This window comes from Diabrotica virgifera, chromosome 4 (assembly GCF_917563875.1).
Source record: "Diabrotica virgifera virgifera chromosome 4, PGI_DIABVI_V3a".
NCBI classification, from domain to species: Eukaryota; Metazoa; Arthropoda; class Insecta; order Coleoptera; family Chrysomelidae; genus Diabrotica; species Diabrotica virgifera.
Window position 1 is genome coordinate 160,864,778 of NC_065446.1, and position 20,498 is coordinate 160,885,275.

The following is a 20,498-nucleotide window of genomic DNA, read 5'->3' on the forward strand; positions in this document are numbered from 1 at the left end:
AAAATATTCATACGACACAAGGTGCATTGTCCTGACAAACAAGGATTTTTTTCTTTTGCGAACCGGGTCTTTCTTCACGATTTTTTTTCCTTCGGCTGGTCTAAAATGTTACAATAATATTCAGAAACGATTGTTTTATCAGTTTGCAAGTAATCCATAAAAAAATTTCTCACATCTCAAAAACTGATACTAATAAAACCTTCTTGGCCGATTTCTGGACACGAACTCGTTTTTGAGCCAAAAATCCAGGTTCTACCACTCTTTAGCCTCTTGTTTTGATTCAGGATCATCGTGATAGACCAAGTCTCATCCATTGTAATGAATCGATGCACAAAATCTACTTTATTCTTTCAAAAACGCTCTAAATCTTGCTGAGAAAGTTGCATTCGAATGTGTTTGTATTCCATTGTTAGCGAATGCGGCACCCATTGTGAACACAGCTTTTTGAAACCCAATACTTCGGCCAAAATATTGCTTAGGCCCACCACATACGGAGAAACGCAAATGTAACGAAACTGAAACTGTAAGTTACTTTTGAATTTCATTTGAGTTTATGCAGTAGACGCCTATGACCCACCACATACGGTGATACGCAAATGTAACGAAACTGAAACTGTCAGTTTTAAGACGGGTTCTTACTTGTCAGTTTCGCTGACGCAGTCTGGCTGATTCATTAATAATGAAAAAATAAAAAGTGCCTAGGCCAAACTAGTTTATTCTGATATAAAGACGCACACTTCAGGCCAAACTAGTTTATCCTCATATAATAAAGATTCACATTTCAGGATAAACTAGTACGGCCTTCTTCTTCTTCTTCTTGTAGTGCCTATCCGTTTCGGATGTTGGCGACCATCATGACAATCTCTACTTTTCACACTGCTGCTCTGAAAAGACTTGTAGTGGTTGTGTTGAACCACGTACGTAGATTTTTCTAGGTCTTTTTTAGATGCGTCTGTAAATACGATATGATGATTTTTAAAATAATTTTCTATGTCTGAATTAAACATCATATATCTCACGCGCAAAACGCACGCATACGGCGTGCAGAACGCGCGCCTTATGCGCGCGTTTTGCGCACTGTATGCGCTGTTTGCGCGCTTTATGCGCGCTATTTGCGCACTTTATGCGCGCGATTTGAGCGAATTCTGCGCACTTTACGCGCGTGTTTTGCGCGCGTTTTGCGCACTTTATGAACGCTGTTTGCTCGCCTTATGAGCGCTGTTTGCGCGCCTTATGCGCGCCTTTTGCGCACTTTATGCGCGCGTTTTGCGCACTTTATGCGCGCCTTTTGCGCATTTTATGCGCGCGTTTTGCGTTTCAAACGGCCGGTCTGAAACGGTCCATATGGTTTCATCATGTGTGGTATCTTATAGGCGTCTACTGCATAAACTCAAATGAAATTCAAAAGTAACTGACAGTTTCAGTTTCGTTACATTTGCGTTTCACCGTATGTGGTGGGCCTGAATGGAGCAAAACATGAAACGTGTGAATGCAATGGTCACTTTTTATTTTTCATTATTAATGAATCAGCCAGACTGCGTCAGTGAAACTGACAAGTGAGAACCCGCCTTAACTGACAGTTTCAGTTTCGTTACATTTGCGTTTCACCGTATGTGGTGGACCACACTACCCAATGAGATGACTAGGGATTCTACATCACTTTCAGTCACTCGACGAATTTACAATACCATATCCTGTAATTTTTCTACGATTTCTGGTGTTGTTGTTGTTTATGGACTTCCTTGACGTGGATTGTATTCAAGGCTTGTACTACTACCTTTAAATTCAGCAACACATCTTTCTACTGTAATAATTGGAGGCGAAGATCCTTATACACTTTCAACATTCTTTCATAAATTTCCTTTGCTTTTAAACCATCCAAAAATAGAAATTCAATCACTGCCCGATACTTATTCCGATTATTTCCATTGTAAAAAATAGTGTGACACATCGATACTAAATGGCTTCTAAACTAAACAAAGAATTAATTGACATATTGAAATGAAACTTTATTTACGTTCATATGAACAGTGTACCAATATAACAAAAAAATATTATGCCAGTAGCAACGCTTTTTCCTATCGAACCGCAAAACTTTTTGAACAACCTAAATAGTACTTATAATATAATTTATGTATAGATAGAGCTATGAGCGCAATAGTAAACGAATCTGAATTTATTGAAATACTAGAAAATAGAATTAAAAATTTTCTACAAATTTTTATATTTATTACTGTGTGATTTCTTTTGTGTTTTTTTTTAATGAAAACTAACTCTCTTGCAAGATAATGGGTTTCGTTAGGTGACGGTATATAACATTTAGCAATAAATTATATTTTTATTTCTAGTTTTCAATGTCAAAGTTGACGCACCGCATCCAAAGAGGGAACTACCTCAATGTAAAGATGTCAAATTTTGGCCACACATAATTATTGTCACAGGATTCCTCGTCGTGTAAAATGCACGTTAAGACCCATTGTCTTAATGTCCAAAATAAAAGGATATAAAAGATGTTCAGCTATAAGGGATGTTTAGTGTATAAAGAGTTCCAGAAAAGAAAATTTCTAATGCTTCTAAAAAAAAACGCAAGTCAACTATACCGTGCTGCATTCCATCAAACACTCAACCAACTAGCAGCTATACGAAATTGTAGTAAAAAATAATAGATATTTATATTTATGTACCACAGATGAGACTTACTGAAATAGAAGAAACAATTTCTCAACGCATATAAAACATTTAGAACTATTTACACAAGTTAATGGAAAGAATGAATATGTTTGATCTCTTAATGTCTGTAATATCTATAGACGATCGGCACACCCCCGAAAAAACGCTTATTTCTCGAGATACTGACCACGGAGAGGTGAACGGCCAAATTTAGTCATACTGTATGTTTTTGATGGTGCTGAAAACGAAAATGAGGTTTATTTTGAATTTTATGTGGGGAAACATGGTCAAAATCGCAATTTTACTCTAAAAATAAAAAAAAATTAAATCTCGTTTTTTTTGCGTTTACCTCGCTACAACTCTGTTCCATTTTAATATATTTTTTTGAAATTTGTACAGTACATAGTTCTTACATTTCTGAAGACAACGGTACCTGTTTCAAGCTTTCAGTCTTATTCTGATACAAGGTTATGAATTTTTTAAAGTAAAAGGGGCAGATTTGTGCATTGCAAAGTTTAATCGTAAAAGTTAAGTGACGAAATTTAAAAGTTAGCTTTTTATCACATTTATGTTAAAATATAGAGTACAAAGAAGTTTTCTGGAAAGATTTATAGAAAAAAAAAATAGTGCAACTTTTAATATCGACATTAGAAATCCCCCCTAAAAAAACTCTTATTTTTCGAGATACTGACCATGGGTGGTGAATGGATAATTTTGGTCTTACATTATGTTTTTGACGCTGTTGAAAACGAAAATGAAATTTATTTTAAATTTTAGGTGGGGGAATATTGTCAAAATCGCAATTTTACCCTAACAATAAAAAAAATGAAATCAGGTTTTTTGCGTTAAGCTCGCTACAACTCTGTTTCGTTTTAATATTTTCTTTTTAAACATTGTACTATGTTGCTCACCTTTTTAAAGACAGTGGTACCTGTTTCAAGCTTTTAGTCTTATTATAATAAAATTTATGAATTTTTTTAAGTAAAAGGTGCAGATTCGTGAATTGAAAAGTTTAATCGCAAATGTTGACTAACAAAATTTTAAATTTAGACTTTTAATTACATTCTTGTTAACACGTAGAGCGCAAAGAAGTTTTCTGGAAAGTTTTAGATCAAAATGTAATATAATGTTTATAAAAAATAAATGGTGCAACTGTTAACATCGACGTTATAATATATAAATCCCCAAAAAGAACGCTAATTTTTCGAGATACTGATCATGGGCGGTGAATGGCTAATTTTGGTCGTACTTTATGTTTTTGAAGGTGCTGAAAATGAAAATGAAGTTTATTTTGAATTTTAGATGGGAGAACATTGTCAAAATCGCAATTTTACCAAAAAAATTAAAAAAAACACGTTTTTCTTAAAATTAAAAGTTGCACCATTTTTTTTATAACACACCTAGATCTAAAACTCTCCATAAAACTTGTTTGGATTCTATAGTTTAACATAAACGTGATCAAATAGATAAATTTTAAATTTTGTCGCTTAATTTTTGCGATTTAACTTTGCAATTCACGAATCTGCACCTTTTATTTTAAAAAATTCATAATTTTTATGAGAAAAAGACTGAAAGCTTACAACAGTTTTGATAGTCTTCACAAGGGTGAGAAATATATCGTCGGCTTAATCTGCAAAATGCGTAACTCCACTTTTTTGCGAAATGTGACTTTTAACATCATTTTATTGACAAAACGTCAACGCATTTGACGGAAAAATTCGTATCGGCTAAAAATCAGTCGTTTTTAAATTATTCCCGTATTAGAAAACGTCGCAACTCCTTCACCGCCATTTCTGATCGGCAGAGTGCGTATATCCATCAGTTCCAATAAGTGTTTTATGCGTGCATGTGTAGCTCCGAATTGTTATGTTTTTATTTGACAAACAAAGGAATTATATTATAAATTGTTAATATTTGGTAAGTAATACGTTTTCTTTTTATGTAGTAGTCTATTTTCGTCAGTGAGATCAATTAAAAATACCTTAAAACGTTAATTTTTATCTCAGAAGGAGATACGCATTTTTCTTATTAATTACACCTAGCTGTTTGTGTTGTGTCTGTTGGAGTTATCTTTTCTATTTTATTGTAGATTTTTTGCAATTATGGCAAGGCGTATTGACAAAATATTTCAAGCTTTGGAAAATAACGCTTTTAATGGACAAAATATTCAAGAAAATGTATTAAATAAAACCTTACGCGAATCTTCCAGTTCTCAGAATTACTTGAATGACATCAGCAATAGAAATTTGAATTTAGCCTCCTCAATCGAAGAGGATGAAATAATTTTTATGGATGATGAAGGTGAGTTTTTCTAGTGTTTCCTTATAAAACTGTTCTACCTATAAAAAATATTTAACGCAGCTTTATGAACCACTTATTTTATTCACTGAATTATTAAACATACTTTTTCATAAACTCCCAATCAAATGTGTTTTTTAAGTCAATTGAATAAAATAACAATTTTGTATTTTAGGAAAATCAGATAATAATGAAAACCATAATCCTATATTCGCGGTGTGCAAGTACTTGGAAGGGAATTGAGAAACGATCGTGCGCGAATAGCGGAGAAATATTGCAACTTTCTTAAATAATTCATATTGTCAATTGAAATTGTCAAATTGACGTACATTTCATATCTACTGTCATTCAAGAAGAAAAATTATATGTTGCTCCACAATATTGATACGATATGCAATTATTATATAAAGGTAAATTTAATTAATTGTATTTTGCTTGCAGTACTGCATTTTAATAACTAATTTTATTTACTACATACAATTGTTTACGTTTTAATAACATAACCTGAATCTTATTTTTTCTTCTTATTATTTTTTTGGACTATGGCCTTGACAATTATCCAGTAACCAGGACTAATATAATTGGCCAATATAATTAAAAGTGCGAATAACGTTGCAGAGCGTAGAAACATGTAGGTGTCGCTTTGCCGAACTTGCACGGTCCCAATACATGTATACTTCCGATATTAGTTATAATCGAATAAAGGAGTGCAGTAAAGACGAATCAGCTACTGTTATTGATCAAGCACAAATTAATTTGACTCTACTTGATAGGAATGGTACGTAAACTAATTTAGATATGAAAAAAAATTGATATGCGCATTATTTTATGTAGGGTTATTAACTCGGCACCTGCCACGTGGCTTTGCAAGGCGCCAACTGCCACGTGGGGTGCTCACAGCACCCCTTAAAAATTTTCTGCGATCCACTTGTTTAAAAAACAAAATAATGTGTTGAGTAACACAAGAATATAAAAAAACATGTTTTATTAACTTATTAGCCACTAATATGTTATTAAAGTTAAAAAATAAAATGAAAAAGGTGTTATAAGCAAATTAGCAAGTACCAAGCCATAATAAATGAAGTCAAGTAAAATATCTAAAAAAAATTAAGATTTAGTGAGTATAGAGTCTATATTAATAATTTAAATCAGTTATCTCAATAAAAAATGTAAATTTGACCTGTTTATCAAAAATACACATAAAAATTAAAACTTAAAGTGCCAGATGATGACACCCCAATCCGACTTTAGAGCTATATTATATTATATATTATAATTTCATTCAGAATGACAATAAATAACCACTTCAAACACTAACACATGTATGCTATATAATATTATAGAAAGCTACTATGACGCACAGCACGGTTACCAAACTTGAAATAGCAAATATTTGACAAAAATGTGTTATGGGGTGCTGGTAGCACCCCATAGCGCGTGGCAGGTGCCGGGTTAAGTAGGTACTTATAGTTACTTATTTTTATTTTAGTTCCTACAGTTGAACAACTTGAAAGCATTTGCCCAGCGAACTACCCATAGTATGGGACTGAAAACCTTGAAATCGAAGAACCGTGCAATATGTGATATATGTAAATAGGTAGTGTTCGGAACGCACTCAAGTTGGTAACATTGTAAGAGTGACGTGACAGCGACAAGTATAAGGTAGCGGAAATAAAACCATTCTGAATCTAGACGATCTAGACACGATAGATACAAGCTGTTTCATTATAACCTCTCCTCCAAAGTTAACCTAAGAACCCGACCACGTGTTGCATCACATGGTGCCGAAAACCAAAAACCAAACCGAATACGTTAAGAAAACATATAACAAGTGCAATGGAATTCAAGGCAGCAATAAACTCGATGCAAATGTCAGGTAACTTGTATGAAAACTGGAAATTCTTCATACAAAGATTCAAAAACTATTTACAAACGACAGAATTAACAAAGAAACCTAAAATAACCCAATGTGCACAACTACTACAGTTAATAGGGGACGAAGGGTTAAAAATATATAACACGTTTAAGTTCTCAACAGAAGAAAAAGACAAGTTAGAACTGTTAATACAAAAATTTGAAGCACACTTCAAACCAAAAAGCAACGTCTCACATGCAAGGTATTGCATGTTTACCAGAAAACAAGAAGAAGGTCAGTAGACAAATTTATAACAGATATTAAAAACAAGGCAAAAAATTGTGAGCTAGAGAATTTGGAGGACAGTCTGATTAAGACTTGCATAACTTGTCGGGTAGCAGATGAAACGATGAGACAGAGACTGTTAGAAGAAGATGAGATGAGCTTGGAAAAAGCAATTAATCTGTGTAAAAGTATAGAAAGTTCGAAAATCCAGTCTGAAAAAATGAAGTCAGAGGAGATAAACTACATAAAAAAAAGAAGCTTCAATAAGAAATATGTAAATAGAGCCCAGTGGGAAGACAGAAGAGTGAATCCAACTTGTTCGAAGTCCCAAGACAGCCAGTTGAATGGTAAATCTGGAAGCAGTTCAGGGTGCAGTAGATGTGGAATGGAGCACAGAGGCCAACACTGCAAGGCATATAAAGCTAAGTGTAATTTATGTAATAAAATAGGGCATTATGCAAAAGTAGGTTTTCAAAAACAAATTAAATATGTAGATGTAGATGATTCAGAATCAAATGATTTGTCTATAGGCTTGGTAAATACTGAAAATAGCAGTTTTGATGATGATTTCATGATCAATTTTAAAGTTAACAAGCATAAATTAAAGATGCAGATTAGATGCAGGGGCAATGGCAAACATAATATCAATAAATAAGTTAAATTCTCTAGAAGTTAATGTTGAACTACAGAAAATAAACTGCAGGTTAACAACATTTTCGAATGAAACACTTAGGGTCATTGGAAAATGTAGTTTAGAATGCAAATATAAAGATAACATGCACAACTTGTTTTATGTGGTAGAAATTAATTCACCAACTCTTAGGTCTTCCTACATGTAAAGCTTTAAATATATTAAAAAGAATCAATACTATAGAAAAAATTGAAGATAATTTAAATTCTAGAGAAGTTACATTTAAAAATGATTACTCTGATGTGAAAGGAATATTTAAGGAAGTTTTTTTAGGTATTCACGGTGTGCAAGTACTTGGAAGGGAAACGAAAAACGACCGTGCGCGAGTCGCGGAGAAATATTGCAACTATCTTAAATAATTCATATTGTCAATTGAAATTGTCAAATTGACTTGACGTATATTTCATACCTTCTGTCATTGAAGCAGAAAAATTATATATTGCTCCACAATATTGATATGATATGCATCATTATATAAAGGTAAATTTAATTAATTGTATTTTGCTTGCAGTACTGCATTTTAATAACTAATTTTATTTACTACATACAATTGTTTACGTTTTCATAACATAACCTGAATCTTATTTTTTCTTCTTATTATTTTTTGGACTATGGCCTTGACAATTATCCAGTAACCAGGACCAATATAATTGGCCAATATAATTAAAAGTGCGAATAAAAGTACAGAGCGTAGAAATAGGGGTCGCTTTGCCGAACTTGCACGGTCCCAATAGGCTGCTTGGATGACCCATACAGAATCGTGCTCAATGAAACTGCACAATCAGTTATATATCCTCCAAGAAAGATTCCACTACAGTTAAAGGAGAAACTAAAACTTGAATTAGCTGAAATGGAGAAAAATGGAATAATTAGGAAGGTTGATGAACCTACAGATTGGGTCAACTCTATAGTATTGGTAAGAAAACCAAAAAGTAATTCCATAAGAGTTTGTGTAGATCCTAGAGACTTGAATAAAGCTATCAAAAGAGAGCACTTTTAACTCCCTACGATTGATGAAATAGCTGCAAATTTAAAAGGTAACGTTTACTTCAGCAAGCTTGATGCCTCAAAAGCATTTTGGAGCATAAAACTTAATGATGAAAGTAGTAAATTATGTACTTTTAACACTTGCTATGGTAGATATAAATTTTTAAGACTGCCTTATGGCATTAGTTCAGCAAGTGAGGTATTTCACAAAAGATTCAGTAAAATATTTAATATGGAGGGTGTAGAAACATACATTGGTGATTTAATTGTTTATGGCTCATCAAAACAACAACATGATAAATGTTTGTATCAAGTTTTAGAAAGAGCTATAATAAATAATGTCAAATTTAATTATGAAAAATGTAGTTTTGGTGTAAAAATTGTAAAATTTTTAGGATTTAATTACAATAAAGATGGTCAAACTGTTGATAGTGATAAAATTAAAGCCATTCAATAAAAAAGACATACAAAGATTATTAGGAATGATAATGTATTTGTCTAAACAGGTAAAAAATTTATTTGTCGGTTGACTGTTCAAAAGACTCAATAGGAGGTGTACTTTTACAAAAAGGTCAACCAGTAGCTTACATATCAAAGGCTTTAATTGAATAAAGGCACAAATTGAAAAAGAACTTCTTGGAGTTCTGGTGGAATGCGAGAAATTTCATAATTATATATGCTTCCAAGTCAGTCCAAGTTTGATATAGAAACTGATCACAAACCATTGATATCCATAGTAAAGAAACCCTTAATGAATGCGCCACCACGACTTCAAAAAATGTTATTTAAATGCAGAGGTATGATTATAATCTGATGTATAAAAACGGGAAAGAATTATATATAGCTGATACGCTATCGAGATGTTGTTCGGAATTGCCTGTAATAAAGAATGATTTAGATATTGAACTAGAATCACAAATTTGTTTAGTAAGATTAAACATTAATGTTTCAAATAATCAACTGCAAAAAATCAAAGAAGAGACTAGCAAAGACAAAACTTTAATTGATCTAAAGACTTTCATAAAAAAGGTTGGCCAAAACAAGTAAATAATGTACATAAAGATTTAAAAGCATTTTTTAAGATTCAAGACGAAATAACCTTCTTTGATAGTTTGCTGATGAGGAATAGTCAAATTATAATTCCTCATGCAATGAGGAAAGAAATGTTAAAAAGAATTCACTATGGCCATCACGGAATAAATAAATGTAAAATGTTAGCAAGACAATCAATATATTGGCCTTCCATGACAGTTGAGATTGACAATGAAGTTAAAGGTTGCCCAATTTGCCCACAATTTGAAAATGCAAAGAGAGAACCTTTGACTCCACACAATATCCCAAAACTCCCCTGGGAGGAAGTTGGCTCCGATATATTTTACATAGATCAAAAAAGTTATTTAATGGTGGTAGATTGTTATAGTAAATATCCAGAAATTTGTCTGTTGAACGATACAACCAGTTCAACTATAATTACACATTTAAAATCGATATTTGCTCGTCATGGAATACCAAAAGTATTTTACTCTGATGGTGGACCACAATACACAGCCAATGAATTTGTTGAATTTTGTCAAGAATGGGAATTTAAAAGCATAAAGTCAAGCCCAGAAAATCATAGATCTAATGGTCTAAGTCTAAGTGAAAGATATATTAAAACCTACAAAAAAGCGTTAAGAAAATCTCTTAAAGATGGTAAAGATACATATTTAACATTGCTACAACTTAGAAGTACACCAATTGATTCAAATTTACCATCACCATCTCAACTTTTAATGTCACGAGTACTTAGAACTCAGATTCCCACCACTGACAAAATTCTAAAACCAAAATTATGTAATGCTAAAATAGTGATCAGCAATTTTCAGAAAAGACAAAACATTCAAAAAGCTTATTATGATAGAGGTACAATAAATTTAAAACCGCTTAAAAATAATGAAAAAGTTTATATTAAAGATAAAAACAAATTGAGAGATGGTCTTATCACACATAAATTAAGAGATAAAACCTACTTGATTAAATTAAGAGATTCTGGGTCGGAAATTGCAAGAAATAGACAATTTTTAGCTCGCATTCCTGCAACTTCTGACGATGAACATACAGATAACGAATCTGAAACTAGTGAGTCCCAAAATCTTGAAAGTGTCTCTGATAATCAATCTGATCATCACTCTCCAATAAACTTACCTCCACAAACCTCTTCAGGCCGAATTGTTAAAAAACCTGATAGACTAGATTTATAAGTAATTTTATTATAAAATAAAGGGGGTAAAGGATGTATGAAACAATTATGGAAATTTATAAATGTTTATTTAAAGATTTGTTAAAGAAAGTTATGTTTATTTTGTCATTATAAAAAGAGGGGGATGTGATGTATGTAAATAGGTAGTGTTCGAAACGCACTAAAGTTGGTAACATTGTAAGAGTGACGTGACAGCGACAAGTATAAGGTAGCGGAAATAAAACCATTCTGAATCTAAACACGATAGATACAAGTTGTTTCATTATAAGCTCTCCTCCAAAGTTAGCCTAAGAACCCGACCACGTGTTGCATCACACAATAAAAATAGCGCCGAATCTAGTAAAACTTTCGAAGAATCTGTGAACAAAGATCAAAACAAAATAGCAATATTACCTAACGAAGGTACGAACATTATTACAATATTTATTTGGTAGCAAAAATTCTTTTTTTTATTTATAGATGAGGTAGACTCCATCCGTGAGCAAATTGACAGCGAGGGTGAAAGTGACCCAGATTTTGAGCTGCAATTGGATGATCTTCAGAACTCTGATTCTTCTCATGAAAATTCATCAGCAAACGCAGTGAGTGAAGAAGCACAAGATGAAATTCCCCAAAGAAGGCGTCGCAGTAAATATTGAAAAAAATTGGTTAGAAAATAAAAACCGACAGAATAGGGAAAAAGGTGTGGTATTTCTGGGAAAAAGAAAAACGGCCAGTAGAAAATGGAAATATGATATTTTAAAAGAACCAAGATCATTCAAAGCAAAATGCAACTGTAAGTTGAGCCAAAATGGAAATCCGCATTGATGTGTAGAAAATTATCTGATGACGAAAGAAGAAATATTTTTGAAGCATTTTGGCAATATACTTGGGCTGAGAAAAAAATATTTGTAAGGAATCATGTAATGGTCCATGCAACTTCTAGAAAAAGGTTTACTTGACACGTCCAGACGAGCATATTCAAATCAGTTTCTCTTAGGTTCTTCTAGATTGAGAGTATGCAAAGTTATGTTCCTCAATACTCTTGGTGTTAGAGAATGGGCAATAAAAAATGGGCTAAGTTAAACTTAAATAATCGACAGGAAGCTCCAGTAGAAGTGATAATTACCGTCAATAAAAGTACAGAATCTCTGCATGCTTTCTTCGATTCTATTCCAAAGATGGAGTCACATTACTGCAGAGCATCAACATCCAAACTTTATTTAGAACCTATGTGGAATTCTAAATCTCACTTATAATAAGTCTACAAAAACGATTTTTGTAAAACTAATAATACCAAGGCTGTGTCAATTGCTACATTCCATAAAGAATTTTATAAAAAGCGGCTAGCATTGTATAAGCCAAAGAAAGACCTCTGCGATACATGTGTCGAGTTTGAGACGAAAAACTTGCCAGACGACATTTATCATCAACATATTAGGTTTAAAGAAGAGGCAAGAGCTGAAAAAGATAAAGAATCCCAGGATGAGGTATTCACCTGGGATTCTTTATCATATATATTCATACAGTCGGTTTTGCTTTCCCCAAAGTCTAATGTTTCATCTCTCTACTACAAAACAAAACTGATTGTACATAATTTCACCATTTATGATATCAAGCACCAAAAGGGTTATTGTTATCTCTGGAATGAGTCTGAAGGTGGTTTAACAAGCAATGAGTTTACAACAATAGTAATTAGTTTCCTAATACGACATTTAGAACATCATTTTCCCTTGGAAGAAAACGGCGAGATAAACGAAATTATCCTTTGGAGCGATGGCTGCGGTTATCAGAACCGAAATGTGACATTGCCAAATGGTTTGTTCAATTTTGCTGTAGAGAAAGGTGTTTGTGTAGTACAAAAGTATTTACAAAAAGGCCACACTTAGATGGAGGTTGACAGCATGCATTCTGTTATTGAGAGAAAAGTTCGTAACAAGAAAATAAATGTCCCGGCAGATTACGTGAATATCTGTAAAGCAGCATGCCACAAATATCCATACAATGTTGAGTACCTTTTACACAATCTTTTTAAAAAATTTGATACTATGCAATATCATTTGAAATATATTTGACCGGGCAAAAAAGTTAAGGAACCCACGGTTAATGACATCAAAGCATTAAAATACTCAAAAGAGGGAGTATTTTTTAAACATCGTCACATTGATAATTGGCAATTTTTACCTTTAAGACTAAATTTAGACAATATTATACCATTCAGAACAAGTGAACTGCTTTAACTTCACAAAAATAGACTAAAAATAAAATCAGAAAAATATGGACACCTGCAGCAATTAAAGTTAAGCACGGAATCGGATTACCATGAGTTTTATGATAATTTGCCTTATGATTAAATTAATTAATTTAATTATACTTTATTACGAAATTTATTATAAGTTTGTTAGTTTGACTTAACTATTATTCATTTTATGAATTTGAATGATTAAAAACATTTTCATTAATTATTTCAATTATATGTGTATAAATAAATATATGTGTATGTTTTAATATATTTTTCTCTTTTAATTGCAAATGTAGTAACATCTAGTTTAAAAAAACAAACAATTCGGTCAATTACATGTTTTTTGTGTTTCCTGAAAAGTTTTCGAAAATGGAATTACGCATTGTGAGGATTAAGCCGACGATATGCTGTAAACATTTCAGAAAAAATATTAAAATGGAACAGAGTTGTAGCGAGTTAAACGTAAAAAAACCGGGTTTCATTTCTTTTTCATTTGCAGGTTAAAATTGCGATTTTGACAATGTTCCCTCATATAAAATTCAAAATAAACCTCATTTTAATTTTCAGCACCATCCAAAACATAAAGTAAGACCAAAATTAGCCATTCACCGCCCATGCTCAGTATCTCGACAAATAAGCGTTATTTTGGGAATATATAACGTCTATATTAAAAGTTGTACCATTTGTTTTCTATAAAACATTTTGATCTAAATCTTTCCAGAAATCTTCGTTGTACTCTGTGTTTTAAAAGAATGTAATTAAAAATCTATATTTCAAATTTTGTAGTCAACATTTGAGATTAAACTTTGCAAATCACGAATCTGCCCCTTTTACTTTAAAAAATTCATAACTTTTATTATAATAAGACTAAAAGCTTGAAACAGGTACCATTGTCTTGATTCTGACAATATTCCCCGATCTAAAATTTAAAATAAATTCCATTTTCGTTTTTAACACCGTCAAAAACATAATGAGGGACCCAAATTAGCCATTCAACACCCATGGTCAGTATCTCGAAAAATAAGCGTTATTTTGGGGATTTGTAATGTCGATATTAAAAGTTGCACTATTTTTTTTTAAAATATTTTTATATAAAAGTTTCCAGAAAATTTCTTTGTACCCTATATTTTAACATAAACGTAATTAAAAAGCTAAATTTCAAATTTCGTCACTCAACTTTTGCAATTAAACTTTGCAATGCCCAAATCTGCACCTTTTACTTTAAAACATTCATGACCGTCACCAGAACAATACTAAAAGCTTAAAACAGGTACCGTTGTCTTCAGAAATAATAGAACTAGATACTGTAAGGATTTCAGATAAAAATATTAAAATGGAACAGAGTTGTAGCGAGGTAAACCGAAAAAAAAAACGTGATTTATTTATTGTTTTATTTTTAGGGTAAAATTGCGATTTTGACAATGTTCCCCAACACAAAATTCAAAATAAACCTCATTTTCATTTTCAGCGCCATCAAAAAATTACAGTGTGCCTAAAATTGGCCATTCACCTCTCCGTAGTTAGTACCTGGTCATTTTAGGGGTGCCTGCCGCTCGCCTACTAAGCTTAACCTTCAACAATAAACTGAAAATGTTCTGCTTGACACAGAGGTCTATGTTTTACAATGGAGTTTCGAGGCTGGATGATATTTAAAATGCTCGGACACCGTTTCATTACTGCTGAAGCTTCTAATCTTGCACACAATTTTCTAAAATTTGCAAAATTTGACTAATACACTCATAGCAACTGTGAGATTTGTATTTAAGTAATTGCTTGTAATAATTCTTCACTTGCCCAGAACACAACAATACGTCATAACTGAAAGGAGTTCTGAGAAGAACTATATTATTATTTTTTTAAAGGCTATAGCGGCATAAAATGGTAAAATCTGCACTCGGCTGGATTCTTACTTCGGATAAGGCAATCGAAAGTACATATTTAAAAACCCCCTAACCAAATTTTTAACTCCCTACGTGACCCCAGGTGTCCCCTATAGCAAAAAATGTGTTTTTTCGAAAGAAATTTTTTTTGAGCGATCCTTTTCTTTAAACACTGTGAAAAAATTTGTGGATGTACATTGTTATGCCCAAAAACATACTTATTTTTTTCAGATTTTTCGGATCAAAATTGAGCCCAGGAAAAATTTTTGAATTTTTCAAAATTTTCTTAGGTTATGTAGATAATTTTTGGCTAGCTGCGAAATAATTTTTTTAGTGTATTTTTTTCCATTTTCCATTTTCTCGCCGGAAATTCCTCACAATTCGAAAAAACCCATTTTTTAGTGTCCCCCCTCATATTTTTAGCATTTACTGAGCGATCATTTGCTTTAAAAAATCTGAAAAAAATGTTGAACATACATTGTCACGCCCAAAAAAATGCTTATTTTTTTCAGATTTTTTGAATTAAAATTGAGCCCAGGAAAAATTTTTGAATTTTTCAAAAAAATTTAGGTTAGTAAAAGTTAGTTAGTAAAAGTTTAGGTATGTAAGTAATTTTTGACAAACTCTGAAATAATTATATTTTCGTAAATTTTTTTGCATTCTTTTGAATGACGCGGTTAGATTTGTCATTTTCTTTCCGGAACTTCCCTACAATTCCAAAAATTAAAAAAAAAAAACTATTGATATCTCCCCCTCCTCACATTTTTAGCACATAAACTGCATGTCAATTAACTGCATGTCAATAAATAACTATTTTTGATATTTTGTTATGTCTATTGATATGATCAGGTTTGCCATTTTCAGACCAAAACATGCTCAAAATACAACAAACGCTCTTTGTTTACACAGGGTGTCCAGAAACTCTACCGACAAACGAAGACAGGATATTCCTCAGATTTTAAGACAATTTAACCCAATTCACCTAGTCCTAAAATGCTTCCTAAGGGAGCTAGAGCTCTTTGAAGATGGCGCCATGTAATTAGTTTTTCTTAAATACCTCCAGAACGCTTCTATTTAGAAAAACGAAAATTTGTATACATATTTAATTTTCTGAAATGAATCGATTCCATCCATTGCGAATTTCTAGTACCGGTCATAGGCGTCCGTTTTGGGTAGGGCAACGGTTATTTTATCGCATAACTTTTTTGTCTTCAACTTTTAAGAATTTTTGATACTGGATTATTAAATTGTGAGGTAGTCTAGTACTAAAAGTTACTCTTACTTTAAGTCGGTAGGATACACCGTTTTCTAGAAAAATCAATTTGAAAGTTTTTAGTTTTGGGAATTTGAAAAAAAAGTTAAAAAAAATTAAAAAAAAAGATGTATATTACCAACTTAAAGCAAGAGTAACTTCTAGTACTAGAATATCTCATAATTGAATAATCTAGTGTCAAAAATACTTAAAAATTAAAGACAATAAAGTTATGCTATAAAATAACTGTTGACCTACCTAAAACGGACGCCTATGACCGGTACTAGAAATTCGCCATTAATGAAATCGATTAATCTCTGGAATATAAATAAATGTACCAGTTTTCATCTTTCCAAATAGTTTTTTTTTAATCTTTTTTTTTTAATTTATGGAACGAAAAATTTTCAAATCGATTTTTCTAGAAAACGGTGTATCCTATCGACTTAAACTAAGAGTACCTTTTAGTACTAGAATAACTCACAATTTAATAATTCAGAGTCAAAAATGCTTAAAAATTTAAGACAAAAAAGTTAGGCGATAAAATAACCGTTGCCCTACCCAAAACGGACGCCTATGACCTGTACTAGAAATTGGCAATGGATGGAATCGATTCATTTCTGGAAAGTAAATATGTAGACCAATTTTCGTTTTTCTAAATAGAAGCGTTCTGGAGGTATTTAAGAAAAACTAATTACATGACGCTATCTTCAAAGAGCTCTAGCTCCCTTAGGAAGCATTTTCGGACTAGGTGAATTGGGTTAAATTGTCTTAAAATTATCTGAGGAATCTCCTGTCTTCGTTTGTCGGTAGAGTTTCTGGACACCCTGTATATTTGTCACGCATTAATTAAATTAATACGTGGTAATAACGATTTTTGCTCCCCATTTATTCGAGTGGTGATTATCATTTACATATTATAATTTATGGATTAAATTAATAAATATATATTTATTTTCATATTGAACCTTTTTTGTTTCATTTTTTTAATAATAATGAAATATATAATTACAAAATTACAACCTAGTAAAATATGTTCTAATTTACATTAAAATACTAGTTTGAGTCTTCGTCACTAAGTATAAGTCGTTTATTACGGGATCAGTATCTGATATGATAAACAAGTCTAAAAGCATTTTTGCTGGTCTAATAATCTTTGACTTATACCTAGCATTGCTAATAAAATAATAAATGATTGCTGCAATGTAAGAACAGGACCCTACGCCCTACAGTTCCTAATCCGTTGGCACAGTCACAATCATGGCGCAAAATACCTCCGTACTTAATTGAATTAGGTAGGTATTGGACATAACATTTGTAGGTTTTACTATTTATGTGTCTTGACCTAATTAAAGCTTTAATGATATTAGGTTTGATCCTGACATACTCCAAATTGATATTTATTTATATTTAATGATATTGTCATCAATCAGCTCGGCTAAGTAGCAAATGGCTTAACCTAACTGGTAGGTCCCCGAAAAAAAAAATACTTTTACCTAATTAAAGCTTTATAACCCGGTCTATATAGACATTTCAAATAACAAAAATTGCCGGAGAGCCAAATTTTGGTGGAGAGCTAGGGTATACCATAACAAATAAAGTTTAAAAAGTCCCCATCGATCCCATGTGTGCGTCAAAAGTTATTCGGGGTCAAAGGTCAAAATTTGAGATTCTTTGGATTTTTTTCGAAAACGGTAAGTTTTATAAAAAAAAAACCTTAAACCAAAGTTGTAGATCTTAAAATTCTCTACAAAAATAGTCCTTACTATTTTTTTCCTAAGAGTTGCCATTCCTGAGATATCGCCATTCAAAGAGTCACATTATACATGATATGCACACGTTTCCACACCACCTGTGAGGTAGTGTACTCGGCGCGTTTTTTTACCGTGGTTTCCCCTGTAGGCCTACTCCACTAACTGTTTTGACAATTTTAGGATAATTTAAGGAAACAATACCGGTCAAGTTCTAGATATTACCTTATTATTGATATTGATTATTGATATTGCTATTGATTATTAGGTTAACTATTGTTTTGATTTCTTTAGATATTTTAATCAGATTCATATTCTTGAAAGTCTACTTCAACAGTCAAGTCTTCTTCGATTTCATCTTCTTCCTCTTCCTCTTGCTGGATGTTCAAAAATTGTTCAAATGTGACTGAGTCATTGGTCTCTTCATTAAAATCACAGGAGGCTTCCTCTGTTGTACTAAACTGGACATTTGAACAAGACTGACCTTGGCAGTTGGTACACACTAGAGAACACAGCAACCCGACTTTTTTACATCCACATTTGGCACTACAACCTTTTTTGCAATTGCAAAAAATAGTGTTAAGGAGTTTTTATGGAGCAGGTGGGAGTAAGGTTTTAATCGGTTCCAGAGTATTATCTATTAATTTCCAACCCCAGTCTTCTGGATTCAGTTCATTGCCTAGCAATGTTTGCACTTGATAATATACTCGATACAAATGTTGAAAAGCAGATGCTGATGTTGGAGGAAGACATGATAGTTGTACTTGTTTCTTGTTTCGCGTATTTTTTTACAAAAGTTAAGTATCGGTATTTATCAAGACAAATCATTTTTTTTTGGAGCTCCATAAACCGCAAGAAGAAAGCTGAATGAAAGCTGAAATGTTAACTGACAAATTAACAGCTGCGAATATTGAAGTGAAACAAGCTAAAAATGACGCAGATGTCCTTATAATTGAGACAGCAATTGAAAAATTTAAGGCAACAAACACAACAATTGTAGTTGGTGAAGGTGTTGATTTGTTGGTACTGATTACTGCAAGGACTCTAGTAGATAAAGTTATTTATTTTCTGAAACCTGGAAGGGCTCAACAGCGAACAGAGATATATTCTTCGAATAGTTTATCGGCTTATCCCAAATGCCAAAAGTACATTTTATTTTTACATGCGATAACCGGCTGCGACACTACGTCCGCAATGTACAGAAGGGGCAAAACGTCAGTACTTAAATTATTGGATAAAAAAGATTTGACTGACTGCTGTAAAGTTTTTACAGAACTTGATTCTACACCGCAAACAATAATTATGGACGGAATTCGCTTTCTTCTTGCGGTTTATGGAGCTCCAAAAAAAATTATTTGTCTTGATAAATACCTATACTTAAATTTTGTAAAAAATACGCGAAACAAGAAACAAGTACAACTATCATGTCTTCCTCCAACATCAGCATCTACTTTTCAACATTTGTATCGAGTATATTATCAAGTTCAAACATGGCTAGGCAACGAACTGAATCCAGAAGACTGGGGTTGGAAATTAATAGATAATACTCTGGAACCGATTAAAACCTTACTCCCACCTGCTTCAGAAAAACTCCTTAACACTATTTTTTGCAATTGCAAAAAAGGTTGTAGTGCCAAATGTGGATGTAAAAAAGTTGGGTTGCTGTGTTCTCTAGTGTGTACCAACCAACTGCCAAGGCCAGTCTTGCTCAAATGTCCAGTTTAGTACAACAGAGGAAGACTCCTGTGATTTTAATAAAGAGACCAATGACTCAGTCACATTTGAACAATTTTTGAACATCCAGCAAGAGGAAGAGGAAGAAGATGAAATCGAAGAAGACTTGACTGTTGAAGTAGACTTTCAAGAATATGAATCTGATTAAAATATCTAAAGAAATCAAAACAATAGTTAACCTAATAATCAATAGCAATATCAATAATCAATATCAATAATAAGGTAATATTAAGTAATAATTTGACCGGTATTGTTTCCTTAAATTATCCTAAAATTGTCAAAACAGTTAGTGGAGTAGCCCTACAGGGGAAACCACGGTAAAAAAACGCGCCGAGTACACTACCTCACAGGTGGTGTGGAAACGTGTGCATATCATGTATAATGTGACTCTTTGAATGGCGATATCTCAGGAATGGCAACTCTTAGGAAAAAAATAGTAAGGACTATTTTTGTAGAGAATTTTAAGATCTACAACTTTGGTCTAAAGTTTTTTTTGATAAAACTTACCGTTTTCGAAAAAAAATCCAAAAAATCTCAAATTTTGACCTTTGACCCCGAATAACTTTTGACACACACATGGGATCGATGGGGACTTTTTAAACTTTATTTGTTATGGTATACCCTAGCTCTCCACCAAA

The 20,498-nt window shown here is 32.4% G+C and overlaps 1 protein-coding gene across 1 annotated transcript in view; it reads right to left on the minus strand.

The window, feature by feature from the left end:
* The window catches only part of LOC114332941 (rabankyrin-5), a 241,665-nt gene that overhangs the window by 62,855 nt on the left and 158,312 nt on the right, over positions 1-20,498 (minus strand). The window lies entirely within an intron of this gene.